Source organism: Macaca fascicularis, chromosome 4 (genome assembly GCF_037993035.2).
Source record: "Macaca fascicularis isolate 582-1 chromosome 4, T2T-MFA8v1.1".
NCBI lineage: Eukaryota > Metazoa > Chordata > Mammalia > Primates > Cercopithecidae > Macaca > Macaca fascicularis.
In genome coordinates this window covers 100,303,761-100,319,321 of record NC_088378.1, presented here as the reverse complement: position 1 = coordinate 100,319,321, position 15,561 = coordinate 100,303,761, and positions in this window count along the sequence as shown.

Here is a 15,561-nt window from a genome sequence, read left to right as displayed (position 1 = left end):
GTTGAAATAAAGGAAAAAATGATAAGGGCAGCCAGAAAGATTGGGTTAACCACAAAGGGAAGTCCATCAGACTAACAGCAGACCTCTTGGCAGAAACTCTACAAGCCAGAAGAGAGTAGGGGCCAATAGTCAACATTCTTAAAGAAAAGAATTTTAAACCTAGAATTTCATATCCAGCCAAACTAAGTTTCGTAAGTGAAGGAGAAATAAAATTCTTTACAGACAAGCAAATGCTTAGAGATTTTGTCACCACCAGCCCTGCCCTAAGAGCTCCTGAAGGAAGCACTAAACATGGAAAGGAAAAATCGGTACCAGTCACTGCAAAAACATGCCAAATTTTAAAGACCATTGATGCTAGGAAGAAACTGCATCAACTAATGACCAAAATAACCAGCTAACATCATAATAAAAGGATCAAATTCACAAATAGCAATATTAACATTAAATGTAAATGGGCTAAATGCTCCAATTAAAAGACACTGACTGGCAAATTGGATAAAGAGTCAAGACCCATCAGTTTGCTATATTCAAGAGACCCATCTCACATGCAGAGACACACATAGTCTCAAAATAAAGGGATGGAGGAAGATCTACCAAGCAAATGGAAAACAAAAAAAGGCAGAGGTTGCAAACCTAATCTCTGATAAAAGACTTTAAACCACCAAAGATCAAAAGAGACAAAGTAGGCCATTACATAATAGTAAAGGGATCAATTCAACGAGAAGAGCTAACTATCCTAAATATATATGCACCCAATACAGGAGCACCCAGATTCATAAAGCAAGTCCTTAGAGACCTACAAAGGGACTTAGACTCCCATGCAATAATAATGGGAGACTTTAACACCCCACTGTCAACATTGACAGAAAGTTAAAAATGATATCCAGGAAATGAACTCAGCTCTGCAACAAGCATACCTAATAGACATCTACAGAACTCTCCACCCCAAATAGACAGAATATACCTTCTTCTCAGCACGACATCACACTTATTCCAAAATTGACCACATAGTTGGAAGTAAAGCACTCCTCAGCAAATGTACAAGAACAGAAATTGTAACAAACTGTCTCTCAGACCACAGTGCAATCAAACTAGAACTCAGGATTAAGAAACTCACTCAAAACCACTCAACTACAGGGAAACTAAGCAACCTCCTCCTGAATGACTACTGGGTACATAATGAAATGAAGGCAGAAATAAAGATGTTATTTGAAACCAATGAGAATAAAGATACAACATACCAGAATCTCTGGGACGCATTTAAAGCAGCGTGTAGAGGGAAATTTATAGGACTAAATTCCCACAAGAAAAAGGAGGAAAGATCTAAAGTTGACATCCTAACATCACAATTAAAAGAACTAGAGAAGCAACAGCAAACACATTCAAAAGCCAGCAGAAGACAAGAAATAACTAAGATCAGAGCAGAACTGAAGGAGATAGAGACACAAAAAACCCTTCAAAAAATCAATGATGCCCTCTCTCATCACTCCTATTCAACATAGTATTGGAAGTTCTGGTCAGGGCAATCAGGCAGGAGAAAGAAATAAAGGGTACTCAGTTAGGAAAAGAGGAAATCAAATTGTCCCCGTTGCAGGTGACATGATTGTATATTTAAAAAATCCCAACGTCTCAGCCCAAAATCTCCTTAAGCTGATAAGCAACTTCAGCAAAGTCTCAGGATACGAAATCAATGTGTAAAAATCACAAGCATTCTTATACACCAGTAACAGACAAACAGAGAGCCAAATCATGAATGAATTCCGTTCACCATTGCTTCAAAGAGAATAATATACCTAGGAATCCAACTTACAGGGACGTGAAGGACCTCTTCAAGGAGAACTACAAACCACTGCTCAATGAAATAAAAGAGGACACAAACAAATGGAAGAACATTCCATGCTTATGGATAGGAAGAATCAATATCGTGAAAATGGCCATACTGCCCAAGGTAATTTATAGATTCAATGCCATCTCCATCAAGCTACCAATGACCTTCTTCACAGAACTAGAAAAAACTATTTTAAAGTCCATATGGAAACAAAAAAGGTTCCACATTGCCAAGACAATCCTAAGCCAAAAAAACAAAGCTGGAGGCATTCATGCTACCTGACTTCAAGCTATACTACAAGGTTACAGTAACCAAAAGAGCATGGTACTGGTACCAAAACAGAGATATAGACCAATGGAACAGAACAGAGCCCTCAGGAATAATACCACACATCTATAACCATCTGATCTTTGACAACCTGACACAAAAAAGAAATGGGGAAAAGATTCCCTATTTAATAAATGGTGCTGGGAAAACTGGCTAGCCATATATAGAAAGCTGAAACTGGATCCCTTCCTTTCACCTTATACAAAAATTAATTCAAGATGGATTAAAGACTGAAATGTTAGACCTAATACCATAAAAACCCTAAAAGAAAATCTAGGCAATACCATTCAGGACATAGGCATGGGCAAGGACTTCATGTCTAAAACACCAAAAGCAATGGCAACAAAAGCCAAAATAGACAATGTGATCTAATTAAACTAAAGAGCTTCTGTACAGCAAAAGAAACTATCATCAAAGTGAACAGGCAACCTACACAATGGGGGAAAATTTTCGCAATCTACTCATCTGACAAAGGGCTAGTATCCAGAATCTACAAAGAACTCAAACAAATTTACAAGAAAAAAACAACCCCATCAAAAAGTGGGCAAAGGAGATGAACAGACACTTGTCAAAAGAAGACATTTATGCCACCCACAGACACATGAAAAAATGCTCATCGTCACTGGCCATCAGAGAAATGCAAATCAAAACCACAATGAGATACCATCTCACACCAGTTAGAATGGTGATTCTTAAAAAGTCAGGAAAGAACAGATGCTGGAGACGATGTGGAGAAATAGGAACACTTTTACACTGTTGGTGGCACTGTAAACTAGTTCAACCATTGTGGAAGACAGTGTGGCGATTCCTCAAGGATCTAGAACTAGAAATACCATATGACCCAGCCATCCCATTACTAGGTATATACCCAAAGGTTTATGAATCATGATGCTATAAAGACACATGTACACGTATGTTTATTGCAGCATATTCACAATAGCAAAGACTTGGAACCAACCCAAATGTCCATCAGTGATAGACTGGATTAAGAAAATATGGCACATAGTCACCATGAAATACTATACAGCCATAAAAAAGGATGAGTTCATATCCTTTGCAGGAACATGGATGAAACTGGAAACCATCATTCTTAGTAAACTATCACGAGGACAAAAAAACCAAACACTGCATGTTCTCACTCATAGGTGGGAATTGAACAATGAGAACACTTGGACACAGAAAAAGAAACATCACACACCAGGGCCTGTCGTGGGATGGGGGAAAGGGGGAGGGATAGCATTAGGAGATACACCTAATGTAAATTATGAGCTAATGGGTGCAGCAGACCAACATGGCAAGTGTATACATGTGTAACGAACCTGCACGTTGTGCATATGTACCCTAGAACTTAAAGTATAATAATAAAAAAAGAGTAAATCCTCCCTTATCAATAACAATCTTAAATGTAAGAAGATTAAACATCCCAATCAAAATATATAGACTGCCTGAATGAATAATTAAAAAAAAATTCAAACATAGAACACCCATAAGAAACTCACTTCACCTCAAGAGACACTGATAGACTGAAAATGAAGAGTTCGAAAAAGGCAGCCCATACAAACAAGCCAAAATTGAGCAGGAGTAGAAATACTTATGTCACATAAGACAGACAGAAATCAAAAATTGTAAAAAAGAGACTGAAAATCCGCTATTTAATAAGAGAATAGAGAAACTGAAAATAAATCCATGTATTTACAGTCAACTGAGTTTCACCAAAGGTACCAAGAATATTCATTGAGGAAAGAACAGTCTCTGCAATCTGCAATAAATGGTGTTGGAAAAACTGGATTTCCATATGCAGAAGGATGAAACTAGACTCTTATCTCTCACCATATACAAAAATAAACACAAAATGGATTAAAGACTTAGTTGTAAAACTTGAAAGTATAAAACTACTAGAAAACAACATAGGGGAAATGCTTCAGGACATTGGTCTGAGCAAAGATTTTATCAATAAGAACTCAAAAGCACAGGCAACAAAAGAGAATATAAACAAGTGAGATATTATTAAACTAAAAAATCTCCAAAGCAAGGGAAAAAAAATCAACGAATGAATCGATAACCTGCAAAATGGAAGAAATATTTGGAAACTATTCATCTGACAAGATATTAATACCCAGAATATGCAAGAAAAAAGACAAAAACAAACAAAATTCCAATTAAGCAATGAGGAATGAGCTAAAAAGACATCTCTCATAAAAAAAAAACCATAAATATGGCCAACAGGTATATGAAAAATATACTTAGTATCACTAATCATCAGGGAAATGCAAATTGAAACTACAAGAAGTATCAGTTCACCCCAGTGAAAGGATAGTATCAAAAAGACAAAAATGACAAATGCTGGAGAGGATGAGGAGGAACTCTTCTATACTGGTAGTGGGAATGTAAATTAGAACAGTTATTATGCAAAACAACATGGAAATGTTTCTAAAAACACTATCATATGACCCACTAATCCCACTCTTTGACATTTATCCAAAGGAAAGTAAATGAGCAAGACAAAAGAGTCTTGTGTTTATTGCAGCACTGTTCACAATAGCAAAGATATAGAATCAACCGAAATGTCCATCAGTGGATGACTAGAAAAAGAAAATGTGGTATACACAAACAATAGAATATTATTCAGCCACAAAAAAGAATGACATTGTATCATTTGAGACAACATGGATGAGCTTGTAGGACATTATGTTAAGCGATATAAGCCTAGCACAGAAAGATAAATTCCTAATGCTTCACTCATATGTGGAAGTGAAAAAAGTTGATGACATAGAAGTAGAGAGTAGCATTGTGGTTACCAGAGGCTGAGAAGATGGCAGGATGATTCTGAGAGGTTGGTTAACAGATACAAAATTACAGCTAGATAGGAGGAATAAATTATAGTGTTTTACAGCACTATAGGGTGACTATAATTAACAACTTACCCTCTATTTTCTTTTTTTTATTATTATTATTATACTTTAAGTTCTAGGGTACATGGTGCAGGTTTGTTACATATGTAAACTTGTGCCATGTTGGCATGCTGCACCGATCAACTCGTCAGCACCCATCAACTCGTCATTTACATCAGGTATAACTCCCAATGCAATCACTCCCCCCTCCCCTCCCCCATGATAGGCCCTGGTGTATGATGTTCCCCTTCCCGAGTCCAAGTGATCTCATTGTTCAGTTCCCACCTATGAGTGAGAACATGCGGTGTTTGGTTTTCTGTTCTTGCAATAGTTTGCTGAGAATGATGGTTTCCAGCTGCATCCATGTCCCTACAAAGGACACAAACTCATCCTTTTTTATGGCTACATAGTATTCCATGGTGTATATGTGCCACATTTTCTTAGTCCAGTCTTTCACTGATGGACATTTGGGTTGATTCCAAGTCTTTGCTATTGTGAATAGTGCTGCAATAAACATACATGTGCATGTGTCTTTATAGCAGCATGATTTATAATCCTTTGGGTATATCCCCAGTAATGGGATGGCTGGGTCATATGGTACTTCTAGTTCTAGATCCTTGAGGAAATGCCATACTATTTTCCATGATGGTTGAACTAGTTTACAATCCCACCAACAGTGTAAAAGTGTTCCTGTTTCTCCACATCCTCTCCAGCACCTGTTGTTTCCTGACTTTTTAATGATTGCCATTCTAACTGGTGTGAGATGGTATTTCATTGTGGTTTTGATTTGCATTTCTCTGATGGCCAGTGATGATGAGCATTTTTTCATGTGTCTGTTGGCTGTATGAATGTCTTCTTTGGGGAACTGTCTGTTCATATCCTTTGCCCACTTTTTGATGGGGTTGCTTGTTTTTTTCTTGTAAGTTTGTTTGAGTTCTTTTTAGATTCTAGATATTAGCCCTTTGTCAGATGAGTAGATTGCAAACATTATCTCCCATTGTGTAGGTTGCCTGTTCACTTTGATGGTAGTTTCTTTTGCTGTGCAGAAGCTCTTTAGTTTAATTAGATCCCATTTGTCAATTTTGGCTTTTGTCGCCATTGCTTTTGGTGTTTTAGACATGAAGTCCTTGCCCATGCCTATGTTCTTAATGGTATTACCTAGGTTTTCTTCTAGGGTTTTTATGGTATTAGGTCTAACATTTAAGTCTCTAATCCATCTTGAATTAATTTTCGTATAAGGAGTAAGGAAAGGATCCAGTTTCAGCTTTCTATTTATGGCTAACCAATTTTCCCAGCACCGTTTATTAAATAGGGAATCCTTTCCCCATTTCTTGTTTTTCTCAGGTTTGTCAAAGATCAGATGGCTGTAGATGTGTGGTATTATTTCTGAGGACTCTGTTCTGTTCCATTGGTCTATATCTCTGTTTTGGTAACATTACCATGCTCTTTTGGTTACTGTAGCCTTGTAGTATAGTTTGAAGTCAGGTAGGTGATGCCTCCAGCTTTGTTCTTTTGACTTAGGATTGTCTTGGCAATGCGGGCTCTTTTTTGGTTCCATATGAACTTTAAAGCACTTTTTTTCCAATTCTGTGAAGAAACTCATTGGTAGCCTAATGGGGATGGCATTGAATCTATAAATAACCTTGGGCAGTATGGCCATTTTCACGATATTGATTCTTCCTATCCATGAGCATGGTATGTTCTTCCATTTGTTTGTGTCCTCTTTTATTTCACTGAGCAGTGGTTTGTAGTTCTCCTTGAAGAGGTCCTTTACATCCCTCGTAAGTTGGATTCCTAGGTATTTGATTCTCTTTGAAGCAATTGTGAATGGAAGTTCATTCATGATTTGGCTCTCTGTTTGTCAGTTACTGGTGTGAGCTAAAGGAGGAATTACGTACCAAGCACAAAGAAACTAAAAATCTTGAAAAAAAGAGTGGAAGAATTGGTAACTAGAATAATTAATGCAGAGAAGGCCATAAACGAATTCACAGAGATGAAAACCATGACACGAGAAATACATGACAAATGCACAAGCTTCAGTAACCGACTCGATCAACTGGAAGAAAGAGTACCAGCGATTGAAGATCAAGTGAATGAAACGAAGCGAGAAGAGAAACCTAAAGAAAAAAGAAGAAAAAGAAATGAACAAAGCCTGCAAGAAGTATGGGATTATGTAAAAAGACCAAATCTACATCTGAATGGGGTGCCTGAAAGTGAGGGGGAAAATGGAACCAAGTTGGAAAACACTCTTCAGGACATCATCCAGGAGAACTTCCCCAACCTAGTAAGGCAGGCCAACATTCAAATCCAGGAAATACAGAGAACGCCACAAAGATACTCCTCAAGAAGAGCAACTCCAAGACACATAATTGCCAGATTCGCCAAAGTCGAAATGAAGGAAAAAATCTTAAGGGCAGCCAGAGAGAAAGGTCCGGTTACCCACAAAGGGAAGCCCATTAGATTAACAGCAGATCTCTCAGCAGAAACTCTACAAGCAAGAAGAGAGTGGGGGCCAATATTCAACATTCTTAAAGAAAAGAATTTTAAACCCAGAATTTCATATCCAGCCAAACTAAGTTTCATAAGTGAAGGAGAAATACAATCCTTTACAGATAAGCAAATGCTTAGAGATTTTGTCACCACCAGGCCTGCCTTACAAGAGACCCTGAAGGAAGCACTAAACATGGAAAGGAACAACTGATACCAGGCATTGCAAAAACATGCCAAAATGTAAAGACCATTGAGGCTAGGAAGAAACTGCATCAACTAATGAGCAAAATAACCAGTTAATATCATAATGGCAGGATCAAGTTCACACATAACAATATTAACCTTAAATGTAAATGGACTAAATGCTCCAATTAAAAGACACAGACTGGCACACTGGATTAAAGAGTCAAGACCCATCAGTCTGCTGTATTCAGGAGACCCATCTCATGTGCAGAGACATACATAGGCTCAAAATAAAGGGATGGAGGAAGATCTACCAAGCAAATGGAGAACAAAAAAAAGCAGGGGTTGCAATCCTAGTCTCTGATAAAACAGACTTTAAACCATCAAAGATCAAAAGAGACAAAGAAGGCCATTACATAATGGTAAAGGGATCAATTCAACAGGAAGAGCTTATTATCCTAAATATATATGCACCCAATACAGGAGCACCCAGATTCATAAAGCAAGTCCTTAGAGACTTACAAAGAGACTTAGATTGCCATACAATAATAATGGGAGACTTCAACACCCCACTGTCAACATTAGACAGATCAACGAGACAGAAAGTTAACAAGGATATCCAGGAATTGAACTCAGCTCTGCAGCAAGCAGACCTAATAGACATCTACAGAACTCTCCACCCCAAATCAACAGAATATACATTCTTCTCAGCACCACATCACACTTATTCCAAAATTGACCACATAATTGGAAGTAAAGCACTCCTCAGCAAATGTACAAGCACAGAAATTATAACAAACTGTCTCTCAGACCACAGTGCAATCAAACTAGAACTCAGGACTAAGAAACTCAATCAAAACCGCTCAACTACATGGAAACTGAACAACCTGCTCCTGAATGACTACTGGGTACATCACGAAATGAAGGCAGAAATAAAGATGTTCTTTGAAACCAATGAGAACAAAGATACAACATACCAGAATCTCTGGGACACATTTAAAGCAGTGTGTAGAGGGAAATTTATAGCACTAAATGCCCACAAGAGAAAGCTGGAAAGATCTAAAATTGACACTCTAACATCACAATTAAAAGAACTAGAGAAGCAAAAGCAAACACATTCAAAAGCTAGCAGAAGGCAAGAAATAACTAAGATCAGAGCAGAACTGAAGGAGATAGAGACACAAAAAACCCTCCAAAAAATCAATGAATCCAGGAGTTCGTTTTTTGAAAAGATCAACAAAATTGATAGACCACTAGCAAGACTAATAAAGAAGAAGAGAGGGAAGAATCAAATAGACGCAATAAAAAAATGATAAAGGAGATATCACCACCGACCCCACAGAAATACAAACTACCATCAGAGAATACTATAAACACCTCTACGCAAATAAACTAGAAAATCTAGAAGAAATGGATAATTTCCTGGACACTTACACTCTCCCAAGACTAAACCATGATGAAGCGGAATTCCTGAATAGACCAATAGCAGGCTCTAAAATTGAGGCAATAATTAATAGCCTACCAACCAAAAAAAGTGTAGGACCAGATGGATTCACAGCTGAATTCTACCAGAGGTGCAAGGAGGAGCTGGTACCATTCCTTCTGAAACTATTCCAATCAATAGAAAAAGAGGGAATGCTCCCTAACTCATTTTATGAAGCCAACATCATCCTGATACCAAAGCCTGGCAGAGACACAACAAAAAAAGAGAATTTTAGACTTTCTTTTATAAATAAACCATAAGGAATATGAAATATTGTTGCCATGAGAACTTCGTAAATAATCTGCTAGAAAATAAGCTTCAAGATATTAAAATGACCAGATATTCACTGGCATAAAGACTAGTTATGAGCATAACATTTATATTTACCTGTTGAAATAAAAGTAAATAAGCATTTCTTAAAAGATAATATAGTATATGATAGTTACATTCTCTTACAAAATAGAAACAGTGTAACTACAACAATCATTCATGAATTGGAGATGTATATGAGTAGTAGAACAAGCTCACTAATACCAAGTATATTGTTTAAATTTAGATTGCTGAGGAATAAGAAGATTAGGGACTGGAAGACAGTACGAGTTAATTTTTCTTCTAAGAGTAGCGAATAAATTAGTAGCCTCCAAAAAGTGGATGGGCATTAAAAGTATTGTATAAATGAATTAATATGCAGGTAACCATTAGAATGAGAAAACAAACATTTCTAAATATACTATAATAAAAAATAGAAAACAAATAAATCAAATTACATAGTAGACTACATCTACATCCATACTTTTGTTAATACATAGATAATATATCCATATATAATGAAATACAATATTGCAGAACTGAAGGCAAACATGTTAATCTTACCAATAAATTAAAATGTGCAAAACATATATTAAAAGAAAAAATGTTCAAATGGGTCAACAGAGCAAAAATAAATGCTATAGTATATACTAAAGACATACCTGCAACAAAAAAAATCATAATGATAAAATAATAGGACAAATATACAAGCATAGAAATACAAAGAAAGTAAATTTCAAAATTTTTAATATCTGAAGGCCTAGCAACCAGAATATTTTATTTATTTATTTTTATTTTTTTTATTTTTTCAAAGACTTCAAATTTATTTTACATAGAATACTCTCTTTTTTTTCTTTACTGTGGTTAAAAAAACATAATACAAACTATTCTCTTCACAGATTTTTAAGTGTACAGTACATTTTTGCTAACTATGGGCACAATGTTGTACAGCAGATTCCTAGAAATTTTTCATTTTGCGTAACTGAAACTTTATACCTATTGAAACTTGGCAATCAGAATATTTTAAAAGGCAAAAATGGATACTTTCTAGTGCTAAATTTTATAAAATATATGGTTATTGATATGTATTTATTCATCCAATGAGAAAGAAACAGCTTTCATAGGGCAGAAACTACATGAGTTTCCAAGATAGACAGAAACACAATAATAGTAGAATATTTTAATACACCTTGCTGATCCAACTGTGATGAAGTCAATAAAACATTAATAAGACCTATGTGACATAACCAGTAAAGTAAATCTAAACCTTGATAGTACAGAATATATCCTCTTTGTAGGTATACATGGAACATTTGCCAAATACAGGAGTATATTTTAGACCACAAGTTAACCTCGATAGACTTTAAGAACATAAATTATAAAAACAGCATTAGAAAGCAAAAAGTGCATTCCTATTAATTTAAAAAGCTCGCAAATAAAAATCTTCAGTCTGAGAGGAGATATATGGACCAAAATTATAGATTTTCTGAAAAAAAAAGGAAAAAGGGAAAAACTGATGTATTAGAATATATTGGACATTGATAAAAATTGTCAGAGGAGATTTTATAGCATAAGTAAGTGTATTAAGTATATTGACTGATACTATATATGGTTGATCATAGTTACATACTTATAGTTCAGGTCTCCTACGCCCTTAATGATTTTCCACCTATTTATTCTATCAATTACCAAGAGAGGAATAATAAAGTCTCCAACTATAATAATGAACTTGTCTATTTCTTCTTTCAAATCTATCAATTTTCACCTTATTTTGAAGCTCTGTTTTTAGGTGCATACATACATTTAGGATTTCCATGTCTTCTTGGAGAATTTATAATGTGTCCTGTTTGTTCGTAATAATATTTCTTATTCTGAAGTCTACTTTATCTGAAATTAATATAGCCACTCTAGCTTTCCACACTCACCTAAACTCAGCCTTTATTACTTCATTAAAAATTATTATTTTAATCTTCCTACTGATTTGTATGGCATTTGCTGGCATCAATTCAAATAAGCAAATGCATAGGTCCTGTTTCTCCCTGCAGGTTCCTGTCTCTCTACAGATTTCAGGTAAGCTGTCTGCCTTGCAACTTTAGTTTTCTGATGAGTGTAAGAAAAATTGTTACTTTTTCTTTTGCTCGGGCTTATATTTTATTGTGGGATGGGAACGATGCTTTCCAGCTGTATACATCTCTGGGATAAAACTGGAAGCCTTGTAGTAGATTTATTTATTTCTGAGTTTAGTGTGAGTAGCCGTAGGCATACCATTTCTGATATTACATGTTTCTACTTACATAGAGGAGACATTGGAAGAAGTCAGTAAAACTATTTTTTTTTCCTCAGGATCACAACAGGATGCTGAGAGGCTCACTTCGAAGCCTCATGGCTTATTAGGCTTCTCTGATCCTTAACCTATGTTCTGACTACTTTAAAAGCAGAAAAATCCTTTCTTAATGTTTTCTGGCACAGTTTCCTTCCTCACATCTGGAAATGCGGTTGTCTGTATTATACACCCCTTAGTGACCTGGGCATGAATTACAAGAAGGGAAGTGCGTGATCTTTTTATACTTTCCTACCCATCACTTCCTTTTTCTATCATTTGCACATTCAAATTTTGGAATTTTTGTTTTTGTTTTTGTTCACAGACTATCAAATACAGTCATAAGATTTGAACCCGCCAGGGCTGGGCGCAGTGGCTCACGCCTGTAATCCCAGCACTTTGGGAGGCCGAGGTGGAAGGATCACGAGGTCAGGAAATCGATACCATCCTGGCTAACACGGTGAAACCCCATCTCCATTTAAAAAAAAAAAAAAATTAGCCGGGCCTGGTGGTGGGCGCCTGTAGTCCCAGCTACTCGGGAGGCTGAGGCAGGAGAATGGCGTAAACCCGGGAGGTGGAGCTTGCAGTGAGCTGAGATAGTGCCACGGCACTCCAGCCTGGGTGACAGAGCAAGACTCCGTCTCAAAAACAAATAAACAAACAAAAAAGATTTGAACCTGCAAGAAATCTTGGAGATAATGTAGTCCAATTCTTCATTTTGGGGTGGGAAAGGAGGCTTAAGAAATATAAATAACCCTAGTTTTACAAAAAAGAAAGACTGTCATCGATTACCAATGATCCAATAATCCAATTTCTTTCTTTCAACAGTGTTTTTTTTTTCTTTCTTTCTTTCAACATAAGGTCAATGAATGAGCATAGATAGGGAGAAGAGGTGGGAGGCATAACAAATCTTAAGACCTATGCTAGCTTATTGACCACATAATTAAAGTATTACTAAAAATCTTTTATTTTATAAATTTTACTACATTTTAGCATAACTCTTCCTTTATTTTAAAAAAAAGTCTCTTATAGTTAAGCTTTCCTTCTAGTCACAGCTATACAGTTTTTTAAAAACGCCATGTGCTGTGAAATCCATACTTAATTTTTTTTATCTTAAAATACTTTTGGAATTTACCAATGTGCCCTCAACGTGGTTACAATAATTATTTTACAAGTTTATAGTTATTATAGCATTTCTATAATTTTGGCTGCATTCTGCATGTCTTTATTTTTTCTCTCAATATATTTGCCCCTGTATTTTTCATGTACACTATGCACATTAAATTTTGTAAATACAATAAATAAAAACAAGTTTACCTCCTAACATTTCTACTGTGTTTTTAATTGCACAAACATACATAATACAATTTTAAAGAGCTAAGTTTAAAGAAAGAATATATAAAGTTCACTATGTAAATAATCATTTTTTCAGACACTTTTATCATTACTTTATGAATAGTTAGAGAGTTTCCTTTGTTTTATTCGCAGATTTCCTAATGCCATGACTTGACACTACCAAACTAATCAGAAAACAAAATAAGCATTATATGCTAGGGTTTTATGGGATTAAATTGTGATAACACAATTTAATGACAGAACTCAAATTATTGAAAATTTTGTTGGCACTTCTTATTTCTGTCATGCATCTTACATGCTTGGTTTAGCAAAACTCTTGGTGTTTAAATGCTACAAGATGTGAATGAACTTGTTGATTTGAGAGTCCAAGTCATAAAATAGAAGATTTTTATTTGTACTCCAATATTTTAAAAATATTCTTCCATGAAACTACATACTTTTAAGTTCTAAGGTGCTGAGTAAAAGCTTGAGTGCATATTATATAAAAATATTTAAATAAATATTACAGAATTCAGCTAGTCGTCTGAATCTTTCTACACAGTGTCAACGATTACATCTTTAGAAACATTTAGCTGATTATGTGAATTTTTCATCCAAATGTTTGACATCATGTGAATTCAAGGTTGGTTAGCTTTGTCTTTATACTGAATATAATTAATATAAACAATGAAGTTTCCATTGAACATTATAATAAACATGTCTTATAAAAATGAGTTGTTTAGCTTCAGTAACTAAAGAAAAATGTGGAAATCATCTTTTATTTTTACCAAATCTCAGAAGTATGTAAGAGCACATGAAAAAAAAAATCAGAATTAATACTTCCTCAGTGTAGTAATTTATATTATTTTTAATTGCTGAACTGGTTTTATACTAGATTTATTTTTCTGGTTGGAAGGAAGTTAAAAAGATTTAGGAGGAAATACCACTTTATATTCATGTATATGCCACAAGTTACAATAAAAATATTGTTTGTGTTCTTCCCTTTGCCTTCCAGTGTTCTTGACATTTATAATCTGGTTGGTCCACGATATTGACAAACAAGAGGAAATAAATGGAAGAAGTGATACAGTATGCATTCTTATTTTCTATTTCTGGATGTGTGTTAGATAAATCGAAGCAGAGGATAGGCACGGAGAGAACAGGAGCTAATGTTCAACTGCCCAATCTGGGTATCAGGAAATTACTATGCAGAGAACCAGGTGCCAATACATCTCAACCCAGCCTAATTAGGAGAGTGTAGAAGTATGGTGAGACAGAGAAAGAATCTGATTGGCTTTCCTGAGCCTTTCTCACTTCCTGGGTAGTTTGGAGCCTAACAGGAGAGTCAACAGGGCTGCCAAGGTCCCAAAGGGTCTGAAATTGCTTACAAGACTGACAGACAGTATGGAGTATGTGGCAGATCCAGGAGGAAGTGAGAGGAATATGAATCGGTGAAGGGCAGGTGCCCTATTGTTTCTCAGAAATAAGAGACCTCAGTTTCACCAGCTGTAGACTCTGGAAGGCCTAGGAACCATCTGCTATGGCAAATGTTATCACCCCAGAAACCAGTGGACCCCAGGCAGCCGGCATTCAGGGCTGAAGATAAGAGATAAGAGACCAAAGATAAGAGACCACTACTTTTCCCAGTCATACCACTAAGGCATGCAAGCTCTCACCCGCTGTTCACTTATATTCCAAAACTATCTTAAGAAAAGAGGCAGAGGAAGGAAGATGATATTAAGAGACAGAATATTACCAAAGTGACTACTGAAAATATCAGTTCAGACCAAGTCTAAAGCCAGAATGTACAATAAGTTTATACTTTTTTCAGCTAAACAATATGTGAGAACTGATGAAGCAGAAATTAGCTCTAGATCAAATAATGTACATTTTCCTCTGCATGTATGAATTCTAGTAAACACATGTACACTTTAATACATAATATACATATATACACATAGATATAATTACATTGAGTGGCTGGATGTGGTGGCTCATGCCTGTAATCCCAGCACTTTGGGAGGTTGAGGCGGGCAGACTACTTGAGGTCAGGAATTCTAAACCAGCCTGGCCAACATGGTGAAACACCTTCTCTACTAAAAATACAAAAATTAGCTGGGAGTGGTAGGGCGTGCCTGTAATTCCAACTACTCTGGAGGCTGAGGCAGGAGAATCACCTGAACCTGGGAAATGGAGGTTGCAGTGAGCTGAGATCACACTACTGCACTCCAGCTTAGGCAACACAGCAAGACTCTGTCTCAAAACATAATAATAATAAAGAAAAAATAAATAAATTGCATTCAGTGTTATGGATTACTAAGTAAAACAGGATATTTAATTTGTCAGATTCACAGTATTTTTCATTTATATAACAGGTAAATTTTTTATTATTAAT